The sequence below is a fragment of the Trachemys scripta genome, chromosome 11 (assembly GCF_013100865.1).
Source record: "Trachemys scripta elegans isolate TJP31775 chromosome 11, CAS_Tse_1.0, whole genome shotgun sequence".
Taxonomy (NCBI): Eukaryota; Metazoa; Chordata; order Testudines; family Emydidae; genus Trachemys; species Trachemys scripta.
This window is the reverse complement of record NC_048308.1, coordinates 73,227,118-73,239,362: the sequence shown is the minus strand read 5'-3', so window position 1 is coordinate 73,239,362 and position 12,245 is coordinate 73,227,118. Positions and strand designations below refer to the sequence as shown.

Here is a 12,245-nt window from a genome sequence, read left to right as displayed (position 1 = left end):
TAATTGCAGTTTGGAAGTTTTTAATGACTTTTCTGGTGCAGCCTCCCTGCCCTTTGCTGAATAAACCTCCCGTGGCTGGGCTCTGTGGGGGGAGGTGGGTGGGGAATTCCCCCCCCCCAGGCCTAGGACCCCAGCATCTCCACCCATGTGCCATGGGGCACAGACGGGGCAACCCCTCACCCGCTAGAATTCAGGGTGTGTAGGGGTTTGCTCCAGCTCCCACAGGCAGGTCTCACCCAGGGGCACAAGGGCAGGGTGGGCGGGTTCCGTGTGTGGCTGCAGCTCCTGACCTGGCTCTGCAGGGTACAGGTGAGTCCTGGGCCTGGCAGAGGGGGCCTGGCAGAGGGAGCCCAGCGTGGGCTGCAGTGTCAGGAGGCCAGGAGGGGAGTCTACGGTTTCGGGGGTGGGAGGATTTGGCCCACAGCCAGAGGCCAGGTGTGACCGTCTGTCCACCCCCCCCCCCCACATGTCAGCCAGTGCAGATGGTTCATCCCATTTGGGGTCACTTTTATCCTCTCTGCCCCCCCAATCCCAGGCTTTCCCCTCTCTGGCAGTGCCTGTGCACCATTCTTATCCCCTGATAACCCCCCGGCCCCTCTCCTGCCCCTGCCTCCAGTTGTTTGACCGTCCTGGGCATCCAGTTTGCCCCTGCACAGTCTCTGCCCATCCCCCCTCCGGGTTTGGGCCCTGGGGCCCCAGGCCAGCAAGACACGTGCCCAGCCCCGGGCAGGGGCCTCAGCAGATGTGACCGAGCAGCTGGAGGAGCCAGCCCAGCCCACCGTGTCGGGCGCCTGCAGCAGCACTAGGACCAGCAGGCCCCGTCCGGGGAGCGGAGCTGGGACAAGGGGACCGCGTGTGCAGAAGCACTTTCCTGCCCGGCCCCAGCCCTCGCCCCCGAGGTCTCCCCCTGCCGTGCCCGGCTCGGGAGCTGATGCGGGTGGAGCCCGGGCTGCGCTGGTCCCGGGGAGAGAGAGCCCCGGTGCGGGGAGCGCTGCAGGCAACCGCGGGGTGGGGGCTGGTGCTGCGGGACACAGGAAGGGGCTGGAGCAGCGGAGCGGGCGGGGCTGGGAGGAGGGAGCGGGCGGGCAGCGCTGGGGAGAACAAAGGGCCGAGCAGGTCCCAGGCAGCTGGGGGCTGGGACATTGCAGGGCGCTGCTGCCTCCCTCCGCTGGGAGTCAGGGCTGAGCAGCGGCTGCTCCCACGGGACTGTGCCCCCGGGAGACCTTCGGTGCAGCCGCTTCTGCGCCCGGACAGAGGGGGCTTCCTCTGCGGGGCTGGGACTAGCCCCCGGACCCGGCTCTGCCGGCATCAACTCCGGGCCGGAGACCCAGGTAACTGAGGGGCCGGGGACAGGGCTGGGCCGGGCAGGAAAGTAACTCTGCACCACGTCCCCAGGAGCCCGGGATCTGCTCCCGCGCTGTGACTGCGCCGGCCGGGGGCTGTGTTGGGAAAAGACGGGGCGGGGGGGTTGCTCTGGGGGTTGGGGGGGGAGGAATTGTCAGGTGTGTGTGGGGGGGTGACAATATGGCGGGGACGAAGGGAAAAGGAGGGTGGGGAGCAGAGAGACCATGTGACGTGTGGTAGATTTACCCATCTCTGTGCAGCAAGGACATTACAGGGAGAGAAGAGCAGGTGCCCATACAGGAGTGGGAGGGGGAAATGAAATCTCCTCTGATTTTACCTCTTCCCTCTCCCAGACTGATAAAATCCTCCCTGGCTCTGCCCCATTGCTCCAGAATCCTTAGCAAATATGGATGTAAATCCCCTGTCGCTTTCCCTTCTTTTCTCTCCCATGATTGAGTTCCTCTGTTCTCTGCCACAGCTTTTGCCCCATTCTCTCCCCAGTGCAGAATTTACAATCTCCTCAGATTTGAGGGGTTTCCCACCCATTTTATCTGCAGCAATTTGTCCTTGTTTAGGGGGGAAATTGTTGCCACAAGTCATTTGCCAAGTAGGAATGGGGTGGTGGGTGCAGTTTGGGAGAGCCCTGAGGCACAGCTGCCTCTGGGGTGGGAGCCAGCAGCAGGGTGAGCTGCTTCCATTTCTCCCCCACCCTGGGTCCCTTCAGCCACTAGCTGCTAGTCCCATTGCCAGACCCCACTGACCGTCCCCCATGGCCTTCTGGCTCCTCCACCCTCCCTGCTTCTGTTAAAGCAGCACTGCCCAGGGCTCCCTGCTGCCTCTGTGAATGTCAGGCAAGGGGGATCCATCATTTTGTGCTGTTTGTTGTACATTGCTGTATAATCCACTAATGGGGCACTCACCTCTGGAGGATCTCAGAGTAGCAGGGTGCAGCATCCCAGACCTTTCTTCTCTGTCCCCTGCAGGCCGCTGGCCAGCTTGGTCGGGCCCCTGGCCAAGTCTAAAAGTCTCAATGAAGCCTTGCCAGGGTATTAGAGTCCAACAAAGAAGCAGTCTACTTCTCCTCGCTAGGGCCTTCAGCCCCAGCTCTGGGCTCTTCAAATTTATCCCTTTGTTCAGGCTCCCAAATGAGCCCTGTCCCCTTTTGGGGGCTTAGAATCATAGAATATCAGGGTTGGAAGGGACCTCAAGAGGTCATCTAGTCCAACCCCCTGCTCAAAGCAGGACCAATTCCCAACTAAATCATTCCAGCCAGGGCTTTGTCAAGCCGGGCCTTAAAAACCTCCAAGGAAGGAGACTCCACCACCTCCCTAGGTAACGCATTCCAGTGTTTCACCACCCTCCTAGTGAAATAGTTTTTCCTAATATCCAACCTGGACCTCCCCCACTGCAACTTGAGACCATTGTTCCTTGTTCTGTCATCTGCCACCACTGAGAACAGCCGAGCTCCATCCTCTTTGGAACCCCCCTTCAGGTAGTTGAAGGCTGCTATCAAATCCCCCCTCATTCTTCTCTTCTGGAGACTAAACAATCCCAGTTCCCTCAGCCTCTTCTCATAAGTCATGTGCTCCAGACCCCTAATCATTTTTGTTGCCCTCCGTTGGACTCTTTCCACATCCTTCTTGTAGTGTGGGGCCCAAAACTGGACACAGTATTCCAGATGAGGCCTCACCAATGTCGAATAAAGGGGAACGATCACGTTCCTCGATCTGCTGGCAATGCCCCTACTTATACAGCCCAAAATGCCGTTAGCCTTCTTGGCAACAAGAGCACACTGTTGACTCATATCCAGCTTCTCGTCCACTGTGACCCCTAGGTCCTTTTCTGCAGAACTGCTACCTAGCCATTCGGTCCCTAGTCTAGCAGTGCATGGGATTCTTCTGTCCTAAGTGCAGGACTCTGCACTTGTCCTTGTTGAACCTCATCAGGTTTTTTTTGGCCCAATCCTCGAATTTGTCTAGGTCCCTCTGTATCCGATCCCTACCCTCTAGTGTATCTACCACGCCTCCTAGTTTAGTGTCATCTGCAAACTTGCTGAGAGTGCAGTCCACACCATCCTCCAGATCATTAATAAAGATATTAAACAAAACCGGCCCCAGGACCGACCCTTGGGGCACTCCACTTGAAACCGGCTGCCAACTAGACATGGAGCCATTGATCACTACCCGTTGAGCCCGACGATCTAGACAGCTTTCTATCCACCTTACAGTCCATTCATCCAGCCCATACTTTAACTTGCCGGCAAGAATACTGTGGGAGACCGTATCAAAAGCTTTGCTAAAGTCAAGGAATAACACATCCACTGCTTTCCCCTCATCCACAGAGCCAGTTATCTCATCATAGAAGGCAATTAGGTTAGTCAGGCACGACTTCCCCTTCGTGAATCCATGCTGACTGTTCCTGATCACTTTCCTCTCCTCTAAATGTTTCATAATTGATTCCTTGAGGACCTGCTCCATGATTTTTCCAGGGACTGAGGTGAGGCTGACTGGCCTGTAGTCTCCTGGATCCTCCTTCTTCCCTTTTTTAAAGATGGACACTACATTAGCCTTTTTCCAGTCATCTGGGACCTCCCCCGATCGCCATGAGTTTTCAAAAATAATGGCTAATGGCTCTGCAATCTCACCCACCAACTCCTTTAGCACCCTCGGATGCAGCACATCCAGCCCCATGGACTTGTGCACGTCCAGTTTTTCTAAATAGTCCCAAACCACTTCTTTCTCCACAGAGGGCTGGCCACCTTCCCCCCATACTGTAGTGCCCAGTGCAGCAATCTGGGAGCTGACCTTGTTCATGAAGACAGAGGCAAAAAAATCATTGAGTACATTAGCTTTTTCCACATCCTCGGTCACTAGGTTGCCTCCCTCATTCAGTAAGGGGCCCACACTTTCCTTGATTTTCTTCTTGTTGCTAACATACCTGAAGAAACCCTTCTTGTTATTCTTAACATCTCTTGCTAACTGCAACTCCAAGTGTGATTTGGCCTTCCTGATTTCACTCCTGCATGCCTGAGCAATATTTTTATACTCCTCCCTGGTCATTTGTCCAATCTTCCACTTCTTGTAAGCTTCTTTTTTGCGTTTAAGATCAGCAAGGATTTCACTGTTTAGCCAAGCTGGTCGCCTGCCATATTTACCACCTTCGCTGGTTCCTGGGGTGGGGTGTAGTAAGATCATGGGGGTCTCCTCTAGCGAGCTGCAAATGCCAGATCCCCCCACAAATCCCTTCAAACATTCTCACTTTTCCCTCCAGTTCTTCAGTATCGACATGCAGTCCCCTCAGATGTTGGTGTTCTCCTCTTATATTAGGAAATGTTTCATTTTTACCCCATTTTCTCCTCAGTTCTAAAATACGGACAGAAAATTCTCGAACATTTTGCCCCATTTTCTCTCTCGTTATCTATGATTTATTATCCCCTGAGATTTTCATCATCTGATATTAACATCAAATCTCCTCAGACGTTGTCCTTTTCTTAAATCCTTGAATATTGCTTGATATAAAATCCTTCCACATTTTGCCCCTTTTCTCCCTGATTATCAAATATTGATATGAAATCCACTCAGATTTTACCTCTTTACCTTGTATCAACTATTGATATAAAATCCCTCAAACTTTTCCACTTTCCTCTAATTTGTGACAAATTCCTCATATTTTCCCCTTTTTCTTTTTAATTACTGAACACTAATGTCACATTTCAGATTTTGCCATTTCCAGGTAATTATCAATTATTGATTAAAAAGAAATCCCTTCCAGCTGGTAGGTGTTCCCTGTGTTTTTCATGTGACGTCCCTTCTCCTTTTTTGGAGAAAACCTGTTGCCCTGAGTCATTCTCCGCAATGGAGGTTGCAGAGGGGTTAAATTCCCCAGTAATCAACTTTCCCCCCTCACATTTGAGAATCATTTGTTTCCCTCTGTATCTCCACAGGGTTGCTGATCCGAATGACTTGCCCTATTTCAGATACACATCCCAGGCAGGGCCTCACAGTATCTGGGGGAACCAAGATAAGGCATTAAGTGCTTAAACCTATTTAGGCAATGCATTTTAGAAACAAATGAGTAAACAAAAGATTTGAATGTTTAAAGAAGAAAATTATTATCTTATTAAAAGTTTTAACTACTAAGAATTGGTAAAAATGTTGTCAAGTTATTTGTCCACTTTGTTGTATTAATTTAATGAACTTAATGCAGTTGGCATGACTTTGTATACTTTTAAGGATGCTACTCTATGGAACCAAGGAAAACTTACATTTCATATGTTAGGGGCTAGGATTAGAAGCAGAGTTATTATTTCTGTTGCTTAGCAACCATAGCTGCAAAAAAGTAGAGTCTCTTCAGCTGTTGCATTCCTGAAGCGTTAGAATAATTACTTTACTGGACTTATTTAAGTAAAGTTACCACTTACGTATTTTAGTTGCTCTGTTTCTTCCTGCAACAGCGGTTTCTGTAATAACTCTAACTTTGAAAACAAAGAGGGCAGAAGCGAGGAGAGAGCAGGTGGAGCCCAATATAGGAAGGGTGGGAGACATGAGCCAAAAGAGATTAATTAACTCGATGTGGTCATTTTAAAGTACAGACAGCAGCAATGAACTTGGCAAACAGAGAGAGGATATAAAGGAAAATTTAACCAGTATGTGAAAATATTTGAACAAAAAGGTTCTATAATTAGCTCTGTGTGGGGAGTGGGGCTCCGTTGGTTAAAGCAGAGGGCTGGAAACCTGTACCCCTGGTTTTGTTCCTGGTTCTGGGAGGAGAGTGGGGGTTGCTACTTGCTTCCGCAAAACCTGAATTTGTTCTCCCAGTGCCTGTTGCTTTTGTCTGCATGCCAAATGGATTGCTGGGGTCCCCTGCAGTTAGCCAGTTCTGGGGTACTCCATGCATATTTTAAAGGTTTTTAGCCTGTGTTTGCCAGCCTAAATCTTTTCCTCTTGCCAGCTGCGTTTTTCCTGACAGTGCATTAATTCCCGGTGTTGGCCCACTTACTCTAGGTGTTTTACTTTGAAATCCTTTTTTATCCACTCTCCTGTGATTGAGTAGCAGCCCCTGTTGCCTAATGTGCTCTGTGACCTATTCCATTTCCTCCTCCATCTGCTTTACCAATCTAGAGAAAGTATTGTTTGCTACTTCTCCCTCCTGTGTTCTTACTGCTCTCATTCTGACAAGGCACCAGTCTGGGTTTTGGTTTCACTGGAACATAGCTCTCATCATACGGTGGTGGTTGCAATGTGGTAACCGCTACCCAGGGGCTGCTTAGTGGCTCTTGGTCTGGGTCATTCCATATGCTCCCATTCCAGCTCCCATTCCAGGTTCCATCCCTTAATTTTGCTCGGGCCACTTTTCTCCAATTCTGTCCCCACCCATCAGGCACTATCTAAGTACCCAGAACCTGTTGTTGCCCTCCAAGATGGATAGTAGGGGGCAGCAATTCTCTTTTTTGCAAATTCTCTACAGCTGTTTCCAGTTTTCTATTCTATTTCTCTGCTTGCTGTGACATATTTATTGCTCTGTTGCTTCAGTTGCTTCTTTTTTGTTTGTTTGTTTGTTTCTGTTACTTGCCCTGCTAATTTTGTTGTTTGTTGTTTTAGCCATCTAACATCTAAACCTAGCCAGGGTTTGCAATATTCTACGTTTCTTACTGTTCTTCTTCTTCAAGGCTACAGTCTCTGCTATAGTCTTACAAATTCCAGTCCATGTTTCCTCACTTTCTTTTTTGACCTGATATGGACCGCCTCTATTCCTTACCCGGTGTTTCCAAACCTTATCAGACTCTGGGGGGATCTGTAGCTGGGGGATGGGAGGATTTGCTAGCTTGGAGCTTTCTGCCATCTTAGGTTGTGAACCCTAGAGCGGGCAGCTTACCACTTACCAAATCAGCAGTTGGGTCACCAGTGTTGTTAGTGCTGCGGAGTGGTGCTGGCACTGCAGAGTTGCTAGTGCTGCCGTTCTTGGTGCTCCAGTGTTTGCTGCACTAGCAGGGAGTGCAGGTAGCTGATTCTGCAGACATCAGTGCTCTTCATTAAGAGAGGCCACAGGGTTAGCTCAGTGGCAATGGCTTTCGGCCAGGTTTATTGTAAACAAAGCACAATAGTGTACATGTAACTCCTATGGGGCACCAGTAACACAGGTATGCTCCCAACAAGGTACCAGTTCAATCAATAGAACATGACACTATCCCCTAGACCAAAACAAAGATGGTACCACTTCTCCTTTTATATATAGATACAAACAAGTTACATATTATGCTCTAGATTTTGTTAGTGCTACAACTTTGCAGTGCTAGCACCACCTTGTACCTGCTAGTTTGAACAAAACATCTTTATGCATTATTAGGTCATCCCCCTCCTTATCTTAGGAGGGGTTGGTGTGTTCCTGTACCATGTCCTGGGAATTTGTTTACATAGTTAGATGAGAACTTTGGGTGTTCTTGTACCATCCTCTGAGATCAGGATTATGCTTATGAGGTATTAGCTAATACCTAGTATGTTGCTATTCTGCAAAGGCCAGATGTTCTCTGGTTCACAGCCTTTGGTTCACACTATTAGGCTATGTCTACACTGCGCAGCTACAATGGCACAGCCATGTGGCTAAAGCCTTGCTACTGTAATGCACGCAGTATAGCTACTGTGATAGACCCAGGCCAGTTGGGTACTGCAGAATAGCAGAAGGCAGATATACTGGCCACTGGATTAACAGTTTTCTGTTACCTGACTGACCAGAGCAGGAGCTGCTCCAGGCTAATGAGAACACCTGACTACAATTAACCTGCAAAGAGTCAGGTGAGGCCATTGAGCTAATGTGACCACCTGACTCTAATTAAGACCCTGCTGATACTATAAAAAGGGCTCACTCCAGTCAGGCAGAGGAGAGCAAGTGTGGCTGAAGGGCTGGTTAACGAAGACACCCTCAAGTTATTGATAAGGGAGCCCTAAGGTAAGGGTGAAGAAGGGAGAAGCAGGAGAGCTGTGGGGAAGTGGCCTAGGGAAATGTAGCAACTCTGGCAGTGAAAGGTTGGCTGCCAACAGCTGCTACCATTAGGGTCCCTGGGCCGGAACCCGGAGTAGAGGGTGGCCCCGGGTTCCCCCCAACCCACCACTACAGGAACACCTCCTGGGAGGGGAAGTCAGGCCCCTGTCAGGACAGGAGGCTAAACTGTTCTAAAACAAGCCCTAGGGACGTCAGAGACTCTGGGAGTTCTCTCACCAACCTCCTTGCTGGCCTATGATGAAAAGGGCTCAGTAGACTGTAACCCTGGCCCTAGAGAGAGAAGGGCTATGTGGAGGGTCACAGTGAGCCACTGATGCTAGCATAAACTGCCTAGAAGCGCAGGACTGACGGGGGCAAGATCAGAGCTCTGCCACACTGCTCTCTGTTGGCAGGAGAGAGCTCTCCTGACAACAAAATAAAACCACCCCCAGAGAGGGACGGTAGCCTCATCAGCGGGAGAGCGTCTCCTGCCACCATAGCACTGTCCACACCCACACTTTTCATCATTAGAACTTTTGTCGTATGGGGTGTGGGGTTTTTTTCCACACTTTTGAGCAAAAAAGTTTTAATGACATAAGTGCAGTGTAGAGGTTATGCCTAGTGTCACCATGTCTCAGTGGGGCACAGCTGAGGATGCCAGATTCAGGACAAACTGCTGAGAAATAGGGCAGACTCACCCTAAACTGGTGGTTATTCTTCCATGAAATATACCAAACCAGCAACAAAAGTAAACTTCTGTCTCATCACCAATGGCCAACAAGAAATCAGAAATGTAGTCTCCTTAGGTATCCCAGCCCTGGTTTCACCACCCAGATACTAGACTAAATGATGAGTGATTATTTAAAACTGGTTTCATCAACCTAAGGGTTCTTCTGATCCGCAGAGGACCAGCCACATACCCAGGTCGATATATAACTCAGATCTTACCCAATAGTCACACTGTTGCAAGTCCTTTAATATCTAAAGGTTTGTTTATTAGAGAAAAGAAAGAGGAGAGAGTTAAAATGGTCAAAGGAATCAAATACACACAATCATTGTGAAGTTCTTGGATCAGGTTTATAGCAGTGATAGAATAAACTGCTGGCTTATAATGTCTCTGGTAACATCCAAAAGATTGGAAGGTCCTCAGTCCATTGATTAGAATGCTCCTTTTACTGTAAGACCATAGTCCAGAGCAGGAAAGAGACATGGAGATGTTTCCAGGGCCTTTTATACTTTCTGCCATGTGGAGATGCTCTTGGTACAGTAGTTAGTGGAAATATACAGGCACAAGATGAAGTCCATTGTCACATGAACTGGTCACGTGCCCTTGCATGCTTCGATGAGTCATAGTAGGAGCCATTGTCCTTATTCGGGCTAAAAGGTCCCAGGAAGGCCTACCAAGTAGAGACGAGCTTCTTCTATGACCTATTGTTTTACTTAATGGGCTCTCAACTTGAATGGTTCACTCACAATATGCTGGCTAGACTGGATGTCAACTACCTTGTGGGTGTTACCCAGGAGCAAGCACATTTGAAATACAAGTATACAGTCAATATTCATAACTTCATGTAGAACAATGATACATGCATACAAATAGGGTAATCACATTCAGCAAACCACAACTTTTCCATTGACACCTTACATGATATACTTTGTACCAGATTTGTTGCAATTGCATAACAGTAGTAGCAAAAATGATATACATGGTGTGACAAAGTTCCTCCTCTACCTTGGTGGGTCCTGCGCTTATTGGCAGATTTGCTCGCTTCACAGATTCACCCTGTGGGTCAGGAAACAGTCCAGAGACCTTCCCCTCTGGTAGAAGCTATAGTCCAGGTCAATTCCTCCTGTGTTTGATCAGGAGTTGGGAGGTACGGGGGGAACCCAGGCCCACCCTCTACCCCGGGTTCCAGCCCAGGGCCCTATGGACTGCAGCTGTTTAGAGTGCCTCCTGGTACAGTTGCACGACACCTACAACTCCCTGGGCTACTTCCACATGGCCTCCTCCCAACACCTTCTTTGTCCTCACCACTGGACCTTCCTCCTGATGTCTGATAACACTTGTACTTCTCAGTCCTCCAGCAGTACACCTACTCACTCTCAGCTTCTTGCACACCTCTTGCTCCCAGTTCCTCTCACACACTTCCTCTCCCCCTGGCTTGACTGGAGTGAGCCCTTTTATAGCATCAGAGGGGCCTTAATTAGAGTCAGGTGCTTAACTGCTCACCTGACTCTTAGCAGGTTAATTGGAGTCAGGTGGTCTATTAGCCTGGAGCAGCCCCTGCTCTGGTCACTCAGGGAACAGAAAACTACTTATCCAGTGGCCTATATATTTCCCTTCTGCTACTCTGCTGTTCCCAACTGGTCTGGATCTATCACATATCCCTCCCCCATGCTCAACACCAAGGGGTTGGGCAGCTTGGGACGCCAGACAGTGTATACGTGATAAGCCATCGGCGTTGCCATGGCGACTCCCTGCTCTGTGCTGTATGCGGAACTGGAAAGGTTGGAGGGATAAGAACCACCTGGTTACCCTTGTGTTCTTTTCCTTGTTCCATTGCATCCATTGGAGAGGGGCATGGTCAGTCACTAGGAGAAATCTGCGCCCCAGCAGGTAGTAACGCAGCATTTCCATGGCCCATTTTACGGCGAGGCATTCTCTCTCTACCACTGCATATTTTTGTTCCCTTGGAAGGAGTTTCCTGCTGAGGTAGAGAATTGGGTGTTCCTCTTCCCCAGCCATCTGTGACAGGACAGCCCCTAGCCCGACCTCGGATGCATCTGTCTGAAGGATGAATTCCTTGGTGAAATCCGGGGCTATCAATATGGGGTTACTGCAGAGGGCAGTCCGTAGGCCTGCAAATGCCCTCTCTGCTGTGTCGGACCATCTGACTGGATCCGGACCACGGGCCTTCACTAAGTCCGTTAGGGGACTTGCCCTTGTGGCAAAATGGGGAATGAAACACCGGTAATACCCCACCACCCCTAGGAATGCTCGGACCTGCTTCTTACTACTTGGTCGTGGCCAATTTTGGATGGCTTCTAACTTGTTCAGTTGAGGTTTCACCAGACCTTTTCCTACCATGTAGCCAAAATATTTGGCCTCTGTGAAGCACACTTAACAGGGTTTGCCGTAAGGCCAGCTCGCCTGAAGGTATCAAGGACTGCCCACACCTTCTTCAAGTGGGTTTCCTAGTCTAGGGAATGAATCACCACGTCATCCAAGTAGGCCGCAGTATAGCTGGCATGGGGGTGTAATAACTTGTCCATGAGGCGCTGAAAGGTATCTGGGGCCCAATGTAGTCCAAAAGGAAGGACCGTATACTGGAAAAGACCCTCTGGTGTAGAGAACGCCGTCTTCTCCTTTGCATCTTCAGCTAGGGGAATCTGCCAGTACCCCTTTGTCAAGTCTAGGGTCGTTAAGTACCAGGCATTTCCCAGACGGTCTAGTAATTCGTCTATGCGGGGTATAGGGTAGGCATCAAACTGAGATATCTCATTTAGTCGCCGGAAGTCATTGCAGAACCTCGTGGTGCCATCAGGTTTGGGCACCAGCACTATTGGGCTGGACCACTGACTGTGAGATTCTTCAATGATCCCCATCTCCAGCATTTTCCTGACTTCTGCTTTTATTTCCTCCCTTATGGCTGCTGGCACCCAGTAGGGCCTCATTGTTACTCTGGCCCCAGGGTTCGTGACGATGTGATGATATGTCCCAGTTGTGCGACCCGACTTTGTTGAGAATACATCTTGATATTGGGCGATCATCTCAGTTACCTCTTTCTTCTGGGCTGTCGTTAGATCGGGAGACACCCTCACCTGTCCAGGGTTTTTGTTCCCTGAGTGTAGGTCTTCCTGAACTATTTTGCACGCTTCTCGGGTATGGCAGGCTTTCAGAAGGTTGACATGATATATCTGTT

General features: G+C 49.6%; 1 protein-coding gene across 4 annotated transcripts in view; it reads left to right on the top strand.

Annotated features, from left to right (window-relative positions):
• Positions 1 to 1,084: 1,084 nt before the first annotated feature.
• The window catches only part of LOC117885287 (zinc finger protein 271-like), an 81,574-nt gene continuing 70,413 nt past the window's right edge, over positions 1,085 to 12,245 (top strand). For all 4 annotated transcript variants that reach the window (XM_034786579.1, XM_034786577.1, XM_034786576.1 and 1 more), the window contains exon 1: positions 1,085 to 1,331. The gene's annotated coding sequence lies outside the window, so the exon portion shown is untranslated. The remainder of the gene's footprint in view (positions 1,332 to 12,245) is intronic.